Source organism: Anser anser, assembly GCF_964211835.1.
Source record: "Anser anser genome assembly, chromosome: 19".
Taxonomy (NCBI): Eukaryota; Metazoa; Chordata; class Aves; order Anseriformes; family Anatidae; genus Anser; species Anser anser.
Window position 1 is genome coordinate 1705285 of NC_139740.1, and position 21275 is coordinate 1726559.

Genomic DNA, 21275 nt, shown 5'->3' on the forward strand with positions numbered 1-21275 from the left:
ATTCTAGGCCCCCTTGAATTCACTCGTAGGCCAGTCCGAGTGTTAGGAGAAGGAGGATCGCTACAGTTCAGGTGAGGGTCATTAGGGGGGATTGGAGTTGGACGGCTCATGGCAGGGGGAGTAGGAGGGCGATTTCTAGGTCGAATAGGACGAACAGGATGGCTACTGAGGAAGAATCGGACTGAGAATGGTAATCGAGCAGATCCAAGTGGGTCGAATCCACATTCGTACGGTGAGAGTTTCTCTGAGTCGGGGTTTATTTGGGCGAGTCAGAAGTTTAATGCGGTTAGGGCGGCGCTTAGGATTGATGATAGGGCGAATATGAACATGAGTGCGTTCATTGCTCTCCTCTGGGTTTATACCAGATTCTAGAGATTGGAAGTCAATTGTAATTAATATACTAGAAGAGCAAGATCCTCATCAGTAGATGGTTATGTAGAGGAATAGTCAGATGACGTCTACGAAGTGTCAGTATCAGGCTGCTGCCTCGAATCCGAAGTGGTGGTCTGATGTAAAGTGGAACTTGATCAGTCGGAAGAGGCAGACGGTCAGGAAGGAGGATCCGATGATTACGTGGAGTCCGTGGAATCCAGTGGCAACGAAGAAGGTAGATCCGTAGACGCTATCGGCGATTGAGAATGGGGCTTCGTGGTATTCTATTGCTTGTAGGGCTGTGAAGTAGAATCCCAGGAGGATCGTTAGGGTTAGGGCGTGGATGGCGTGTTTTCGGTTTCCTTCTGTGATGCTGTGATGGGCTCACGTTACGGTAACGCCTGAGGCTAGTAGGATGGCTGTGTTTAGTAGGGGGACTTCTATCGGGTTGAGTGGTTTAATTCCTGTTGGGGGTCATTGGCCTCCTAGTTCTGGGGTTGGGGCCAGGCTCGAGTGGAAGAACGCTCAGAAGAACCCTAAGAAGAAGAATGCTTCGGATGTGATGAAAAGGATTATGCCGTATCGTAGGCCTTTTTGGACTGTGGGAGTGTGATGGCCTTGGAAGGTGCTTTCTCGTACAATGTCTCGTCATCATTGGAGTATTACTAGGAGTATTGAGATGAGGCCTAGGGTTAGTAGTATGGATGAGTTGTAGTGGAATCACATGATTAATCCTGAGGTTGTGAGTAGGGCGGCGGCTGCCCCGAAGATTGGTCAAGGGCTTGGGTCAACTATGTGGTATGAGTGTGCTTGGTGTGCCATTAGATGTTTTCTTGTAAGTATAGGCTTAGAAGGAGCACGAAGACGTAGGCCTGGATTATGGCTACTGCTACTTCTAGGATGGTTAGGAGTAGTAGGATGATTATTGTTAGGATGGATACTGCAGGAAGGGTGGGTATTAATGCAATGGAGGCTGTAGAGATGAGTTGGATGAGTAAGTGTCCTGCTGTAAGGTTGGCTGTAAGGCGGACTCCGAGGGCTAGGGGGCGGATTAGTAGGCTGGTTGTTTCGATCAGGATTAGTGCGGGGATTAGGGGTGTAGGGGTACCTTCGGGTAATAGGTGGGCTAAAGAGGCTGATGGTTGGTTTCGTAGGCCTGTTAGTAGTGTGGCGAGCCATAGTGGGAAGGCTAGGGCTATGTTCATAGATAGTTGGGTGGTTGGGGTGAATGTATATGGAAGGAGGCCTAGAAGGTTGATTGTAAGAAGTATGATTATTAGGGATGTAAATATTATGGCTCATTTGTGGCCATTTTTGTTGAGTGGGACTATTAGTTGTTTTGTGATTAGGTGAAGGAGTCATGTTTGGATAGTAGAAAGGCGGTTGTTGATTCATCGGTTGTTTGGGGACGGGAATAGTAGGGCTGGGAAGAGTAGGGATAGTAGGATTAAGGGGATGCCAAATAGATTGGGGCTGGAAAATTGGTCAAAGAAGCTTAGGTTCATGGTCAGGATCATGGTGTGGGTTTGGTAGTGAGGGAGGTCTTATTTGATGGGGGGTTGGTTGTGGTGAAGGCTAGTAGTTTTGGTTGGATGAGGAGTGCTAGGGTTAATCAGGTTATAATTATGATTGAAAATCATGGTGCGGGGTTAAGCTGTGGCATATCATTAAGGAGGGGGAAGTCCCTCTTTGGCTAGCTTAAAAGGCTAGTGCTGTTGCATAGCTTCTTAATGATTAGGATGATGATAGAAGGGACGATCAGGCCTCGAAATGTGGGAGTGGGGTTGATTCTACTACAATGGGTATGTAGCTGTGATTAGCCCCGCAAATTTCTGAGCATTGTCCGTAAAAAATCCCAGGCCGGGTGGTAATGAATGAAGTTTGGTTTAGTCGGCCTGGGATTGCGTCTGTTTTAACTCCGAGCGTTGGGACTGCTCAGGAGTGGAGTACGTCTCCTGCAGTAATGATCACGCGGATGGGGGATTCTATTGGGATAACTACGCGGTGGTCAACTTCTAGCAGTCGGAAGTGGCCGTTGGGTAAGTCTGGGGTGGGCACTATGTAGGAGTCGAATGATAGGTCTTTGAAGTCTGTGTATTCGTAGCTTCAGTATCATTGGTGGCCGATGGCTTTTAGGGTGAGGTCTGGTTCGTCGATTTCGTCCATTATGTAGAGGATTTGTAGGGATGGGAGGGCGAGGAGTACCAGGACGATAGCAGGTAGGATTGTCCAGATCAGCTCTACTTCTTGGGCGTCTACAGCATTGGACGAGAGTTTTTCTGTTAGTATGTGGGCTAAAAGGTAGAGAACTAGGCTGCAGATAGCTAGGGCAACGATTAGGGCGTGGTCGTGGAATTCAACGAGTTCTTCTATGATGGGTGATGAGGCGTCTTGGAATCCTAGTTGGGAGTGGTTGGCCACATGAGATGTACAGGATTTTTACCTGTGATTTAGTCTTGACAAGGCTATGTAATTGGTTTACTAACGTCTCATAAGAAAGAAGCATGAGCGGTTAACCTCCTGGGAGACCCAGAAAACTTCACCCCAGCAAACCCACTAGTAACCCCACCACACATCAAACCAGAATGATACTTCCTATTCGCCTACGCCATCCTACGTTCAATCCCAAATAAACTAGGAGGCGTATTAGCACTGGCCGCCTCCGTACTGATCCTATTCCTAATCCCATTCCTGCACAAATCAAAACAACGAGCAATAACATTCCGACCACTCTCCCAGCTCCTATTCTGAGTACTAGTCGCCGACCTCCTCGTCCTAACATGAGTAGGAAGCCAACCCGTCGAACACCCATTCATCATCATCGGCCAACTCGCTTCAATCGCCTACTTCACTATCCTCCTATTTCTCCTCCCCGCCGCAAGCGCCCTAGAAAACAAAATACTCAACTGCTAAATACTCTAATAGTTTATAAAAACATTGGTCTTGTAAACCAAAGATTGAAGACTTACCACTTCTTAGAGTACCCCAAACTCAGAAAAAAAGGACTCAAACCTTTATCTCCAGCTCCCAAAGCTGGCATTTTCAATAAACTATTCTCTGACCCTAACCCCTAAACCGCCCGAATAGCACCCCGCGACAACCCCCGCACAAGCTCCAATACAACAAACAAAGTCAACAACAGCCCCCAACCCGCCACTAAAAACATCCCTGCCCCATGTGAATAAAACATGGAAACTCCACTAAAATCCGACCGAACAACAAACACCCCAACATTATTCACAGTAGAAACCCCGAACTTCCAAGCCCCCATAAACCCCCCAAACACCAACCCCCCAAAAACAATTGCCACAAACGCTACTGCACATCCAATCACCCATCAATCCCCCCAAGCCCCAGGGAAAGGCTCCGCTGCTAAAGCTACTGAATAAACAAACACCACCAGCATACCCCCCAAATACACCATAAACAGCACTAAAGCCACGAACGAAACCCCAAGGCCCAGCAACCACCCGCACCCCGCCACAGACGCTAACACCAAACCAACAACCCCATAATACGGCGAAGGATTCGACGCCACACCCAAAACACCCACCGCAAAGCAAATCCCTAAAAAAAACATAAAATAAGTCATTATTCCTGCCCGGACACTACCCGAGGCCTGCGGCTCGAAAAGCCGCCATTGTTCTCAACTACAGGAACTAACCGCAAGCCCCCAATAATTCTACCCCATCTATGCCATTATGCTTAACCCCTCCCCCCTCCCCCCCCGAGGCGGGGGTATTTGGTTATGCATATTCGTGCATAAATTTATATACCCCATATACATACATACTATAGTACCAGTAATATACATTATATACGGACTATCTTATAAGCAGGTGCTAAACCCATACATGTACACGGCCATTAAACCCTTAAACACACTCCTACCAAACCACGCGGCATGAATGTTCTAGGACCATACCCCACAACACCCAATACAACTCCACTCAAGCGCATAACAAGACCCCATTTTAATGAATGCTCACAGGACATGCTCCAACAACAACTCTCCACCACATATCTCATGCAGTTCGTATCAGACGGATTTATTAATCGTACTCCTCACGTGAAATCAGCAACCCGTTGCACATAATGTCCGGTATGACTAGCTTCAGGCCCATACGTTCCCCCTAAACCCCTCGCCCTCCTCACATTTTTGCGCCTCTGGTTCCTCGGTCAGGGCCATCCATTGGGTTCACTCACCCCTCCTTGCCCTTCAAAGTGGCATCTGTGAGTACTTTCACCTTCTCAATGCGTAATCGCGGCATGTTCCAGCTTTTTGGCGCCTCTGGTTCCTCTTATTTTTTCCGGGGTTACCTCACAGGTGGCTATTCCCAGTGATCTCGGGAGTCCCACAATCTAAGCCTGGACACACCTGCCTCACGGCCTATCCTATATTTCAAGGGTCCCTCGATGAGACGGTTGGCGTATATGGGGAATCATCCTGACACTGATGCACTTTGACCACATTCAGTTAATGTTACCTCCACCCTCCGGGTTAAATGGGGCTATTGGATGAATGCTCGTTGGACATAGCACAAAACAACAAATCATTAAGCGCAACCCCTGCGCTTCACAAACTAAACCAGTAAACTTTCGCTAACCACCATGTAGCATAAACCTTCATCGCCCAATCCCAGCAAACTACCTCTAAAACTCCATTAATCATCCCTTCCATGACATCATCGGAACGATGTATATATACACACAAACACATACAAAATAACTTAAACTTATTAGAGAAACTCCAGTACTAAAAATAGTAAACACAAGCAATAATTTCATATACTTCACTCTCACTCACCACTCAACTATCAGCTAACCACACCCCCGTCCACATAGCTTAACACAAAGCATGGCACTGAAGTTGCCAAGATGGCATAAAACATGCCTGCGGACAAAAGACTTAGTCCTAACCTTACGGTTGGTTTTTGCTAAATATATACATGCAAGTATCCGCGCCCCAGTGTAAACGCCCTCGACCACCTACCCCCATACAGGCCTTGAGGAGCGGGTATCAGGCACACCCAAGTAGTAGCCCAAGACGCCTCGCTAAGCCACGCCCCCACGGGTATTCAGCAGTAATTAACATTAAGCAATGAGTGCAAACTTGACTTAGTTATAGCAACAGCCTAACTTCAAGGGTTGGTAAATCTTGTGCCAGCCACCGCGGTCATACAAGAAACCCAAATCAACCGTCCTATTGACACGGCGTAAAGAGTGGTAAAATGCCTATCCTAGCTAACTAAGATCAAAATGCAACTGAGCTGTCATAAGCCCAAGATGCACCTAAACACACCATTAAGATGATCTTAGGAACTAACGACTGATTTAAACCGACGAAAGCCAGGGCCCAAACTGGGATTAGATACCCCACTATGCCTGGCCCTAAATCTTGATACTTACTTTACCGAAGTATCCGCCAGAGAACTACGAGCACAAACGCTTAAAACTCTAAGGACTTGGCGGTGCCCCAAACCCACCTAGAGGAGCCTGTTCTACAATCGATAATCCCCGATTAACCCAACCACCCCTTGCCAACACAGCCTACATACCGCCGTCGCCAGCCCACCTCGAATGAGAGCACAACAGTGGACACAATAGCACCCCGCTAATAAGACAGGTCAAGGTATAGCCTATGGAGTGGAAGAAATGGGCTACATTCCCTATTCATAGGGCACACGGAAAGAAGCGTGAAACCACTTCTGGAAGGCGGATTTAGCAGTAAAGTGGGACAATAGAGCCTACTTTAAGCCGGCCCTGGGGCACGTACATACCGCCCGTCACCCTCCTCAAAAGCCACATCCCACATAACTAATACCATAAATACGCTGAAGATGAGGTAAGTCGTAACAAGGTAAGTGTACCGGAAGGTGTACTTAGAATATCAAGACGTAGCTATAACACCAAAGCACTCAGCTTACACCTGAAAGATATCTACTAGACCGGATCGTCTTGAAGCCCCCCCTCTAGCTCAACCACACAAATAGTACACCAAAACTAAAGAATTTACTAAACTAATTAAACTAAAGCATTTTACAGTCTTAGTATAGGCGATAGAAAAGACACTTAGACGCGATAGAGACCCCAGTACCGTAAGGGAAAGATGAAATAGCAGTGAAACAATCAAAGCGACAGACAGCAAAGATCAACCCTTGTACCTTTTGCATCATGGTTTAGCGAGAACAACCAAGCAAAGTGAACTAAAGTTTGCCCCCCCGAAACCCAAGCGAGCTACTTTCAAGCAGTTAAAGAGAGCGAACCCGTCTCTGTTGCAAAAGAGTGGGATGACTTGTCAGTAGAGGTGAAAAGCCAACCGAGCTGGGTGATAGCTGGTTACCTGTGAAACGAATCTAAGTTCCCCCTTAATCCTCCCTACCGGACATCCTGAACCCTAATGAGATGATTAAGAGCTATTTAATGGAGGGACAGCTCCATTAAAAAAGGACACAACCTCGACTAGCGGATAATTCTTACTACTGATCCTACCGTGGGCCCTAAAGCAGCCATCAAAAAAGAGTGCGTCAAAGCTCCACCACCTAAAAATACCAAAATAAGATGATTCCCTTATCACAAACAGGTCAACCTATGAATATAGGAGAATTAATGCTAAAATAAGTAACTCAGGGCCACACCCCTCTAACGGCGCAAGCTTACATAGAAACATTATTAACAGACCTAGACAGATACAAAAACCCCTACAAGACCACGTATTAACTAACCCTGTTAACCCGACTCAGGAGCGCCTATAAGAGCGATTAAAATCTGTGAAAGGAACTCGGCAAATTAATAAGGCCCGACTGTTTACCAAAAACATAGCCTTCAGCAAATTAAACATGTATTGAAGGTGATGCCTGCCCGGTGACTTAGGTTTAACGGCCGCGGTATCCTAACCGTGCAAAGGTAGCGCAATCAATTGTCCCATAAATCGAGACTTGTATGAATGGCTAAACGAGGTCTTAACTGTCTCTCACAGATAATCAGTGAAATTGATCTCCCCGTGCAAAAGCGGGGATGTGAACATAAGACGAGAAGACCCTGTGGAACTTAAAAATCAACGACCACCGCGAATCCTCAATCAACCCCACTGGGGCCACTACCATCGCAGAGCCTGGTCGATATTTTTCGGTTGGGGCGACCTTGGAGGAGAACAAATCCTCCAAAAACAAGACCATACCTCTTTACCTAGAGCTACCCCTCAAAGTGCTAACAGTGACCAGACCCAATATAATTGATTAATGGACCAAGCTACCCCAGGGATAACAGCGCAATCCCCCTCAAGAGCCCATATCGACAGGGGGGTTTACGACCTCGATGTTGGATCAGGACATCCTAATGGTGCAGCCGCTATTAAGGGTTCGTTTGTTCAACGATTAACAGTCCTACGTGATCTGAGTTCAGACCGGAGCAATCCAGGTCGGTTTCTATCTATGACACACTCTCCCCAGTACGAAAGGACCGGGAAAGTGGGGCCAATACCACAAGCACGCCCCCCCCCTCTAAGCAGTGAAACCAACTAAACCGTGAAGAGGGCCTTCCCCCACCACTTTCAATCCTAGAAAAGGACCAGCTAGAGTGGCAGAGCCCGGCAAGTGCAGAAGGCTTAAGCCCTTTCCCCAGAGGTTCAAATCCTCTCCCTAGCTTCACCCATGATTCAAATAACAACACTAAGCTGCCTCGTTATATCCCTCCTATACATCATCCCAATCCTGATTGCCGTAGCCTTCCTAACCCTAGTAGAACGGAAAATCCTAAGCTACATACAATCCCGCAAAGGCCCTAACGTTGTCGGGCCTTTTGGCCTACTTCAACCATTTGCGGACGGACTGAAACTATTTACCAAAGAGCCCATCCGACCCTCTACCTCTTCCCCACTTCTATTCATTCTGATACCAATACTAGCCCTTGTCCTAGCCCTCACCACTTGAGCACCACTACCACTCCCATTTCCCCTAGCAGATCTAAACCTCGGAGTTCTCTTCCTAATAGCCATGTCAAGCCTAGCCGTCTACTCAGTCCTATGATCAGGCTGAGCCTCGAACTCAAAATACGCACTAATCGGAGCCCTACGGGCAGTAGCACAGACCATTTCATACGAAGTGACACTGGCCATAATCCTGCTATCAATAATCATACTAAGCGGAAGCTACACACTCAGCTCCTTTGCCGTCGCACAGGAGCCTCTATACTTCATTTTCTCCTCATGACCCCTAGCAATAATATGATACGTATCCACCCTAGCAGAGACAAACCGAGCTCCTTTTGACCTCACAGAGGGTGAATCTGAGCTAGTCTCAGGGTTTAACGTTGAATACGCCGCAGGACCCTTCGCCTTATTCTTCCTAGCTGAATATGCGAACATTATGCTAATAAATACACTTACAGCCATCATATTCCTAAACCCAAGCGCCCTAGGGCCACCCACAGAACTATTCCCCGTCATCCTAGCCACAAAAGTCCTCCTACTATCTTCTGGTTTCTTATGGGTCCGAGCTTCATACCCACGATTCCGATATGACCAACTAATGCACCTACTATGAAAAAACTTCCTACCCCTCACACTAGCTCTGTGCCTCTGACACATCAGCATACCTATCTGCTATGCAGGCCTACCTCCTTACATAAGGAAATGTGCCTGAACTACAAAGGGTCACTATGATAAAGTGAACATAGAGGTATAACAGCCCTCTCATTTCCTGTTGACCTTAGAAAAGTAGGAATTGAACCCACACAAGAGAAATCAAAATTCTCCATACTTCCCTTATATTATTTTCTAGTAGAGTCAGCTAATCAAGCTATCGGGCCCATACCCCGAAAATGATGGTTTAACCCCCTCCTCTACTAATGAACCCTTACGCGACCCCAATCATAACCTTCAGCCTCATCTTGGGCACCACAATCACAATTTCCAGCAACCACTGAGTTCTGGCCTGGACAGGACTGGAGATCAACGCACTAGCCATCATTCCCCTAATTGCCAAATCCCACCACCCACGAGCAGTAGAAGCCGCAACGAAATACTTCCTAACCCAAGCAGCTGCTTCCGCCCTGGTCCTATTCTCTAGCATAACCAATGCCTGAGTCACCGGCCAATGAGACATCACACAAATAAACCACCCAACCTCCTGTCTACTACTGACAGCAGCAATCGCTATTAAACTGGGCCTAGTGCCATTTCACTTCTGATTCCCAGAAGTACTACAAGGATCGCCACTAATAACAGCCCTGCTACTCTCGACCCTCATAAAATTCCCCCCACTAACCCTGCTCCTACTAATATCCAAATCCCTCGACCCAGCTCTACTCACCGCCATGGCCCTAGCCTCAACAGCACTAGGAGGCTGAATAGGACTGAACCAAACACAAACACGCAAAATCCTAGCCTTCTCGTCCATCTCCCACTTAGGCTGAATCGCCATCATCCTAGTTTACAGCCCCAAATTGGCCTTACTTACCTTCTACCTATACTAGGATGGCCTCTAGCAGGATTTACTCACTGATTCCCACTACTCACTGGGTTTACCCTACACCAAACATGAGCAAAAGCCCACTTCGGGGTAATATTTACAGGAGTAAACCTAACGTTCTTCCCCCAGCACTTCCTAGGCCTAGCAGGAATACCCCGACGATACTCGGACTATCCCGACGCCTACACACTATGAAACACCATTTCCTCCATCGGCTCCCTAATCTCAATAGTAGCCGTAATCATACTAATATTCATCATCTGAGAAGCCTTTCCGGCCAAACGAAAAGTCCTACAACCAGAACTAACTACCACAAACGTTGAATGAATCCACGGCTGCCCTCCCCCATACCATACTTTCGAGGAACCGGCCTTCGTCCAAGTACAAGAAAGGAAGGAATCGAACCCTCACATGCTGGTTTCAAGCCAACTGCATTAACCGCTCATGCTTCTTTCTTATGAGACGTTAGTAAACCAATTACATAGCCTTGTCAAGACTAAATCACAGGTAAAAATCCTGTACATCTCATGTGGCCAACCACTCCCAACTAGGATTCCAAGACGCCTCATCACCCATCATAGAAGAACTCGTTGAATTCCACGACCACGCCCTAATCGTTGCCCTAGCTATCTGCAGCCTAGTTCTCTACCTTTTAGCCCACATACTAACAGAAAAACTCTCGTCCAATGCTGTAGACGCCCAAGAAGTAGAGCTGATCTGGACAATCCTACCTGCTATCGTCCTGGTACTCCTCGCCCTCCCATCCCTACAAATCCTCTACATAATGGACAAAATCGATGAACCAGACCTCACCCTAAAAGCCATCGGCCACCAATGATACTGAAGCTACGAATACACAGACTTCAAAGACCTATCATTCGACTCCTACATAGTGCCCACCCCAGACTTACCCAACGGCCACTTCCGACTGCTAGAAGTTGACCACCGCGTAGTTATCCCAATAGAATCCCCCATCCGCGTGATCATTACTGCAGGAGACGTACTCCACTCCTGAGCAGTCCCAACGCTCGGAGTTAAAACAGACGCAATCCCAGGCCGACTAAACCAAACTTCATTCATTACCACCCGGCCTGGGATTTTTTACGGACAATGCTCAGAAATTTGCGGGGCTAATCACAGCTACATACCCATTGTAGTAGAATCAACCCCACTCCCACATTTCGAGGCCTGATCGTCCCTTCTATCATCATCCTAATCATTAAGAAGCTATGCAACAGCACTAGCCTTTTAAGCTAGCCAAAGAGGGACTTCCCCCTCCTTAATGATATGCCACAGCTTAACCCCGCACCATGATTTTCAATCATAATTATAACCTGATTAACCCTAGCACTCCTCATCCAACCAAAACTACTAGCCTTCACCACAACCAACCCCCCATCAAATAAGACCTCCCTCACTACCAAACCCACACCATGATCCTGACCATGAACCTAAGCTTCTTTGACCAATTTTCCAGCCCCAATCTATTTGGCATCCCCTTAATCCTACTATCCCTACTCTTCCCAGCCCTACTATTCCCGTCCCCAAACAACCGATGAATCAACAACCGCCTTTCTACTATCCAAACATGACTCCTTCACCTAATCACAAAACAACTAATAGTCCCACTCAACAAAAATGGCCACAAATGAGCCATAATATTTACATCCCTAATAATCATACTTCTTACAATCAACCTTCTAGGCCTCCTTCCATATACATTCACCCCAACCACCCAACTATCTATGAACATAGCCCTAGCCTTCCCACTATGGCTCGCCACACTACTAACAGGCCTACGAAACCAACCATCAGCCTCTTTAGCCCACCTATTACCCGAAGGTACCCCTACACCCCTAATCCCCGCACTAATCCTGATCGAAACAACCAGCCTACTAATCCGCCCCCTAGCCCTCGGAGTCCGCCTTACAGCCAACCTTACAGCAGGACACTTACTCATCCAACTCATCTCTACAGCCTCCATTGCATTAATACCCACCCTTCCTGCAGTATCCATCCTAACAATAATCATCCTACTACTCCTAACCATCCTAGAAGTAGCAGTAGCCATAATCCAGGCCTACGTCTTCGTGCTCCTTCTAAGCCTATACTTACAAGAAAACATCTAATGGCACACCAAGCACACTCATACCACATAGTTGACCCAAGCCCTTGACCAATCTTCGGGGCAGCCGCCGCCCTACTCACAACCTCAGGATTAATCATGTGATTCCACTACAACTCATCCATACTACTAACCCTAGGCCTCATCTCAATACTCCTAGTAATACTCCAATGATGACGAGACATTGTACGAGAAAGCACCTTCCAAGGCCATCACACTCCCACAGTCCAAAAAGGCCTACGATACGGCATAATCCTTTTCATCACATCCGAAGCATTCTTCTTCTTAGGGTTCTTCTGAGCGTTCTTCCACTCGAGCCTGGCCCCAACCCCAGAACTAGGAGGCCAATGACCCCCAACAGGAATTAAACCACTCAACCCGATAGAAGTCCCCCTACTAAACACAGCCATCCTACTAGCCTCAGGCGTTACCGTAACGTGAGCCCATCACAGCATCACAGAAGGAAACCGAAAACACGCCATCCACGCCCTAACCCTAACGATCCTCCTGGGATTCTACTTCACAGCCCTACAAGCAATAGAATACCACGAAGCCCCATTCTCAATCGCCGATAGCGTCTACGGATCTACCTTCTTCGTTGCCACTGGATTCCACGGACTCCACGTAATCATCGGATCCTCCTTCCTGACCGTCTGCCTCTTCCGACTGATCAAGTTCCACTTTACATCAGACCACCACTTCGGATTCGAGGCAGCAGCCTGATACTGACACTTCGTAGACGTCATCTGACTATTCCTCTACATAACCATCTACTGATGAGGATCTTGCTCTTCTAGTATATTAATTACAATTGACTTCCAATCTCTAGAATCTGGTATAAACCCAGAGGAGAGCAATGAACGCACTCATGTTCATATTCGCCCTATCATCAATCCTAAGCGCCGCCCTAACCGCATTAAACTTCTGACTCGCCCAAATAAACCCCGACTCAGAGAAACTCTCACCGTACGAATGTGGATTCGACCCACTTGGATCTGCTCGATTACCATTCTCAGTCCGATTCTTCCTCAGTAGCCATCCTGTTCGTCCTATTCGACCTAGAAATCGCCCTCCTACTCCCCCTGCCATGAGCCGTCCAACTCCAGTCCCCCCTAATGACCCTCACCTGAACTGTAGTGATCCTCCTTCTCCTAACACTCGGACTGGCCTACGAGTGAATTCAAGGGGGCCTAGAATGAGCAGAATAACAGAAAGTTAGTCTAACCAAAAAGATAGCTGGTTTCGACCCAGCAGATTACAGCCAACCCTGTAACTTTTTTATGTCGCCCCTACATTTAAGCTTCTACTCAGCCTTCATTTTCAGCGGACTAGGACTAGCCTTCCACCGAACCCACCTAGTATCCGCCCTACTATGCCTTGAAAGCATAATATTATCGATATTCGTAGGCCTATCAATATGATCCATCGAAAACCAAGTCTCCTCATTCACCATGGTACCAATTCTCATGCTAACCTTCTCAGCGTGTGAGGCGGGCACAGGCCTGGCCATCCTAGTAGCCTCCACCCGCACACATGGCTCCGACCATCTACACAACCTAAACCTCCTGCAATGCTAAAAATCATCCTACCCACAATCATACTTCTTCCAACAGCCCTGCTGTCTCCACCAAAATTTCTATGGACTAACACCACCTTATACAGCCTCCTAATCGCTGCCCTAAGCCTACAGTGATTAATCCCAACCTACTACCCCTACAAATTTTTATCCAACTGAACAGGAATTGACCAAATCTCATCCCCCCTCCTAGTACTATCCTGCTGACTACTCCCACTCATAATCATAGCAAGCCAAAACCACCTGCAACAAGAACCCCTACAACGCAAACGAATCTTTATCTCAACCTTAGTCGCAGTCCAGCCATTCATCCTACTAGCCTTTTCCACCACAGAACTAGCACTATTTTACATCTCATTTGAAGCAACCCTCATTCCCACCCTAATCTTAATCACCCGATGGGGGAACCAACCAGAACGCCTAAGCGCTGGCATCTACCTGCTATTCTACACGCTAGTAAGCTCTCTACCCCTGCTAATCACAATCATACACCTATACGTGAAAATTGGCACCCTGCACCTGCCAACCCTACAACTAACCCACCCAACCCTATCCACCTCATGGACAGGAATACTATCAGGTCTAGCACTGCTCATAGCATTCATAGTAAAAGCCCCACTATATGGCCTACACCTCTGACTGCCAAAAGCCCACGTAGAAGCACCCATCGCAGGCTCAATACTCCTCGCCGCCCTACTACTAAAGCTAGGAGGATACGGAATTATACGAGTCACTCTATTTATGGGCCCACTGTCCAACCTCCTGCACTACCCCTTCCTAACCCTGGCCCTATGAGGCGCCCTAATGACTAGCTCAATCTGCCTACGACAGACAGACCTAAAATCACTAATCGCTTATTCATCCGTTAGCCACATAGGCCTAGTTATCGCCGCAGGAATAATCCAAACCCACTGATCATTCTCAGGGGCAATGATCCTAATAATTTCCCATGGACTAACTTCCTCCATACTATTCTGCCTAGCCAACACAAACTATGAACGTACGCACAGCCGAATTCTACTACTCACACGAGGCCTACAACCTCTCCTACCACTCATAGCTACCTGATGATTGCTGGCCAATCTAACAAACATAGCCTTACCCCCAACAACAAACCTCATAGCAGAGCTAACCATTATAATCACCTTATTCAACTGATCTGCCTTCACGATCATCCTAACAGGAATCGCAACCCTACTAACCGCCTCCTACACCTTATTCATACTACTAATGACCCAACGAGGCTCAATCCCCTCCCACATCACATCTATGCAAAACTCAACCACGCGAGAACACCTGCTCATAACACTCCACATTATCCCAATATTCCTCCTAATCCTCAAACCCGAACTGATCTCCGGAATCCCCTCATGCAAGTATAGTTTAAACCAAACATTAGACTGTGATTCTAAGAATAGAAGTTCAAACCTTCTTACCTGCCGAGGGGAGGGTTTAACCAACAAGAGCTGCTAACTCTTACATCTGAGCCTAAAACCTCAGCCCCCTTACTTTTAAAGGATAACAGCAATCCACTGGTCTTAGGAACCACCCATCTTGGTGCAAATCCAAGTAAAAGGAGTGAACCCCACACTACTAATCAACTCCCTCACACTACTCACGCTGACAATCCTCCTAACCCCAATCATCCTGCCATTTCTATTTAAAAACTTTAAAAACACCCCACAAGCCACCACCCGCGCTGTTAAAACCGCATTCCTAATTAGCCTAGCCCCTACAACCGCATTCATCTACTCGGGAGTAGAATCTGTCACCTGCCACTGGGAGTGAAAATTCATTATAAACTTTAAAATCCCCCTGAGCCTAAAAATAGACCAATACTCAATAACATTTCTTCCAATCGCCCTATTTGTAACATGATCAATCCTGCAATTCGCCATATGATACATGGCCTCAGAGCCATACGTAACAAAATTTTTCACCTACCTACTGACATTCCTAGTCGCCATACTCCTCCTAACAACCGCAAACAACATATTCCTCCTATTCGTAGGCTGGGAAGGAGTACGAATCATGTCCTTCCTTCTCATCGGCTGATGACAAGGCCGAGCAGATGCCAACACCGCCGCCCTACAAGCCGTAATCTACAACCGAATCGGAGACATCGGACTGATCCTGAGCATAGCATGACTAGCTTCAACATTCAACACCTGAGAGATCCAACAAGCCGTACACCCCCACCAAACCCCAATCCTCCCCCTCATAGGATTAATCCTCGCAGCCGCAGGAAAATCCGCCCAATTTGGACTCCACCCATGACTGCCCGCAGCAATAGAAGGCCCCACCCCAGTATCAGCCCTACTGCACTCCAGTACCATAGTAGTAGCCGGAATCTTCCTGCTCATCCGCATGCACCCCCTGCTAGCCACCAACCAGACAGCCCTAACTGCCTGCCTATGCCTAGGTGCTCTATCAACCCTATTCGCTGCCACATGCGCCCTAACCCAAAATGACATCAAAAAAATCATTGCTTTCTCAACATCCAGCCAACTAGGACTAATAATAGTCACTATCGGACTAAACCTCCCACAACTAGCCTTCCTACACATCTCAACCCATGCCTTCTTTAAAGCCATACTATTCCTATGCTCAGGGTCTATCATCCACAACCTAAACGGAGAACAAGATATCCGAAAGATAGGAGGCCTACAGAAAATACTCCCAGTCACTACTTCCTGCCTAACCATCGGAAACCTGGCGCTGATAGGAACCCCATTCCTAGCCGGATTCTACTCAAAAGACCTCATCATCGAAAGCTTAAACACATCATACCTAAATACTTGAGCCCTACTCCTAACCCTTATAGCCACAGCATTCACCGCAACCTACAGCATCCGCATAACCATCCTAGTCCAAGCTGGACAAACCCGAATCCCCCCAATAGTATCAATAAACGAAAACAACCCACTAATCACCGCCCCCCTAACCCGACTCGCCCTAGGCAGCATTACAGCAGGAATAATCATTACCTCTTTCATCACACCAACCAAAACCCCCCCAATAACCATACCCCTTATCACCAAAACCGCTGCCATCCTCATAACAATCCTAGGAATCATCCTAGCCCTAGAACTATCGAACATAACACACACCCTCACTCACCCCAAACCAAACCCCCTCATAAACTTCTCCTCTGCATTAGGGTACTTCAACCCCCTAGTACACCGATTCTTCTCCAAAAACCTACTAGAAAAGGGACAAAACATTGCCCTACACTTGATCGACCTCTCCTGACTCAAAAAAATAGGGCCAGAGGGCCTTGCTGAACTACAAGTAGCCGCAAGCAAAGCCGCAACCTCAATACACACAGGGCTAATTAAGGCCTACCTAGGATCCTTCGCCCTCTCCATCCTGGTAATAATCCTAATAACACACAGACTCACTAATGGCCCCTAACATCCGCAAATCCCATCCCCTACTAAAAATAATCAACAACTCCCTAATCGACCTACCCGCCCCCTCCAACATCTCTGCCTGATGAAACTTCGGCTCCCTTCTAGCCATCTGCTTAGCCACACAAATCCTAACAGGCCTGCTACTAGCCATACACTACACCGCAGACACTTCACTCGCCTTCTCCTCAGTAGCTCACACATGCCGAGACGTCCAGTACGGATCGCTCATCCGCAACCTCCACGCCAACGGTGCTTCGCTCTTCTTTATCTGCATCTACTTACACATCGGACGAGGCCTCTACTACGGCTCCTACCTATACAAAGAAACCTGAAACACAGGAGTAATCCTCCTACTCACCCTAATAGCAACTGCCTTCGTAGGGTATGTCCTACCATGAGGACAAATGTCATTCTGAGGGGCCACCGTAATCACCAACCTATTCTCAGCCATCCCGTACATTGGGCAAACTCTAGTAGAATGAGCCTGAGGAGGATTCTCAGTAGACAATCCAACCTTAACCCGATTCTTCGCCATCCACTTCCTACTGCCCTTCCTAATTGCAGGAATCACCCTAGTCCACCTAACCTTCCTACACGAATCAGGCTCAAATAACCCACTAGGAATCGTATCAGACTGCGACAAAATCCCATTCCACCCATACTTCTCCATTAAAGACAGCTTAGGGCTTACCCTAATAATCACCCCTCTAATAGCACTAGCCCTATTTTCACCGAACCTCCTGGTTCTTGGAATCCTAGTTGGGAGTGGTTGGCCACATGAGATGTACAGGATTTTTACCTGTGATTTAGTCTTGACAAGGCTATGTAATTGGTTTACTAACGTCTCATAAGAAAGAAACATGAGCGGTTAATGCAGTTGGCTTGAAACCCATCCCCAGTGGTGCCAGTGCACTCTCTGAACTCACTGAAGTGCATCCCCAGTGGTGCCAGTGCACTCTCTGCACTCACTGCACTGCATTCCCAGTGGTGCCAGTGCGCTCTCTGGAGTCACAGCACTGCATCCCCAGTGGTGCCAGTGCACTCGCTGGACTCACTGCAGTGCATCCCCAGTGGTGCCAGTGCACTCTCTGGACTCACTGCACTGCATCCCCAGTGGTGCCAGTACACTCTCTGGACTCACTGCACTGCATCACCAGTGGTGCCAGTGCACTCTCTGGACTCACTGCAGTGCATCCCCAGTGGTGCCAGTGCACTCTCTGGACTCACTGCACTCCATCCCCAGTGGTGCCAGTGCACTCTCTGGACTCACTGAAGTGCATCCCCAGTGGTGCCAGTGCACTCTCTGCACTCACTGCACTGCATCCACAGTGGTGCCAGTGCACTCTCTGGAGTCACAGCACTGCATCCCCAGTGGTGCCAGTGCAATCTCTGGACTCACTGCACTGCATCCCCAGTGGTGCCAGTGCACTCTCTGGACTCACTGAAGTGCATCACCAGTGGTGCCATTGCACTCTCTGCACTCACTGCACTGCATCCCCAGTGGTGCCAGTGCACTCACTGGACTGACTGCACTGCATCCCCAGTGGTGCCAGTGCGCTCTCCGGAGTCACAGCACTGCATCCCCAGTGGTGCCAGTGCACTCACTGGACACACTGTACTGCAACACAGGTGGTGCCAGTGCACTCTCTGCACTCACTGCACAGCATCCCCAGTGGTGCCAGTGCATTCACTGGACTCACTGGACTGCATCACCAGTGGTGCCAGTGCACTCTCTGGACTCAATGCACTACATCCCCTGTGGTGCCATTGCACTCTCTGGACTCACTGCACTGCATCCCCAGTGGTGCCAGTGTACTCTCTGGACTCACTGCACTGCATCCCCAGTGGTGCCAGAGCACTCTCTGGACTCACTGCACTGCATCCCCAGTGGTGCCAGTGCACTCTCTGGACTCACTGCACTGTATCCGCAGTGGTGTCAGTGCACTCTCTGTACTCACTGAAGTGCATCCCCAGTGGTGCCAGTGCACTCTCTGGACTCACTGCAGTGCATCCCCAGTGGTGCCAGTGCACTCTCTGGACTCACTGCACTGCATCCCCAGTGGTGCCAGTGCACTCTCTGGACTCACTGTAGTGCATCCCCAGTGGTGCCAGTGCACTCTCTGGACTCACTGCAGTGCATCCCCAGTGGTGCCAGTGCACTCTCTGGACTCACTGTACTGCATCGAGAGTGGTGCCAGTGCACTCTCTGGACTCACAGCAGTGCATCCCCAGTGGTGCCAGTGCACTCTCTGGACTCACTGCACTGCATCCCCAGTGGTGCCAGTGCACTCTCTGGACTCACTGCACTGCATCCCCAGTGGTGCCAGTGAAGTCTCTGGACTCACTGCACTGCATCCCCAGTGGTGCCAGTGCACTCTCTGGACTCACTGCACTGCATCCCCAGTGGTGCCAGTGAAGTCTCTGGACTCACTGCACTGCATCCCCACTGCTGCCAGTGCACTCTCTGGACTCACTGCACTGCATCCCCAGTGGTGCCAGTGCACTCTCTCGAGTCACTGCACTACATCCCCAGTGGTGCCAGTGCACTCACTGGACTCACTGTACTGCATCATCGGTGGTGCCAGTGCACTCTCTGGACTCACTGCACTGCATCCCCAGTGGTGCCAGTGCACTCTCTGGACTCACTGCACTGCAGGCCCAGTGGTACCAGTGCACTCACTGGACTCACTGTACTGCATCACCAGTGGTGCCAGTGCACTCTCTGGACTCACTGCACTGCATCCCCAGTGGTTCCAGTGCATTCACTGGACTCACTGTACTGCATCTCCAGTGGTGCCAGTGCACTCTCTGGACTCACTGCACTGCATCCCCAGTGGTGCCAGTGAGCTCTCTGGACTCACTGCACTGCATCCCCAGTGGTGCCAGTGTACTCACAGGATTCACTGCACTGCATCCCCAGTGGTGCTAGTGCACTCTCTGGACTCACTGCAGTGCATCCCCAGTGGTGCCAGTGCACTCTCTGGACTCACTGAAGTGCATTCTCAGTGGTGCCAGTGCACTCTCTGGGCTCACTGAAGTGCATCCCCAGTGGTGCCAGTACACTCACTGGACTCACTGCACTGCATCCCCAGTGGTGCCAGTGCACTCTCTGGACTCACTGCAGTGCATCCCCAGTGGTGCCAGTGCACTCTCTGGACTCATTGAAGTGCATTCTCAGTGGTGCCAGTGCACTCTCTGGACTCACTGCAGTGCATCCCCAGTGGTGCCAGTGCACTCTCTGCACTCACTTCACTGCATCCCCAGTGGTGCCAGTGCACTCTCTGGACTCACTGCACTGCATCCCCAGTGGTGCCAGTGAAGTCTTTGGACTCACTGCTCTGCATCCCCAGCGGTGCCAGTGCACTCTCTGGAGTCACTGAAGTGCATCCCCAGTGGTGCCAGTGCACTCTCTGGACTCACTGCACTGCATGTCCAGTGGTGCCAGTGCACTCTGTGGACTCACTGTACTGCATCCCCACTGGTGCCAGTGCACTCTCTGGACTCACTGTACTGCATCCCCAGTGGTGACAGTGCACTCTCTGGACTAACTGCAGTGCATCCCCAGTGGTGCCAGTGCACTGTCTGGACTCACTGCAGTGCATCCCCAGTGGTGCCAGTGCACTCTCTGGTCTCACTGCACTGAAGCCCCAGTGGTGCCAGTGCACTCTCTGGACTCACTGCACTGCATCCCCAGTGGTGCCAGTGCAATCTCTGGACTCACTGTAGTGCATCCCCAGTGGTGCCAGTGCACTCTCTGGACTCACTGCAGTGCATCCCCAGTGGTGCCAGTGCACTCTCTGGACTCACTGTACTGCATCCCCAGTGGTGCCAGTGCACTCTCTGGACTCACAGCAGTGCATCCCCAGTGGTGCCAGTGCACTCTCTGGACTCACTGCACTGCATCCCCAGTGGTGCCAGTGCACTCTCTGGACTCACTGCGCTGCATCCCCAGTGGTGCCAGTGAAGTCTCTGGACTCACTGCACTGCATCCCCAGTGGTGCCAGTGCACTCTCTGGACTCACTGCACTGCATCCCCAGTGGTGCCAGTGAAGTCTCTGGACTCACTGCACTGCATCCCCACTGCTGCCTGTGCACTCTCTGGACTCACTGCACTGCATCCCCAGTGGTGCCAGTGCACTCTCTCGAGTCACTGCACTACATCCCCAGTGGTGCCAGTGCACTCACTGGACTCACTGTACTGCATCTTCGGTGGTGCCAGTGCACTCTCTGGACTCACTGCACTGCAGGCCCAGTGGTACCAGTGCACTCACTGGACTCACTGTACTGCATCCCCAGTGGTACCAGTGCACTCACTGGAC

General features: G+C 49.2%; 2 long non-coding RNA genes across 2 annotated transcripts in view; both read right to left on the minus strand.

Moving 5' to 3' along the window:
• Positions 1 to 3343, minus strand: part of LOC310884033 — a 209266-nt gene extending 205923 nt beyond the window's left edge. Inside the window, exon 1 of the long non-coding RNA XR_014573990.1 lies at positions 2890 to 3343. This is a non-coding gene — a long non-coding RNA (uncharacterized lncRNA). The remainder of the gene's footprint in view (positions 1 to 2889) is intronic.
• Positions 3344 to 6394: 3051 nt separating this feature from the next.
• Positions 6395 to 21275, minus strand: part of LOC310884035 — a 44828-nt gene continuing 29947 nt past the window's right edge. Inside the window, exon 2 of the long non-coding RNA XR_014573992.1 lies at positions 6395 to 7053. This is a non-coding gene — a long non-coding RNA (uncharacterized lncRNA). The remainder of the gene's footprint in view (positions 7054 to 21275) is intronic.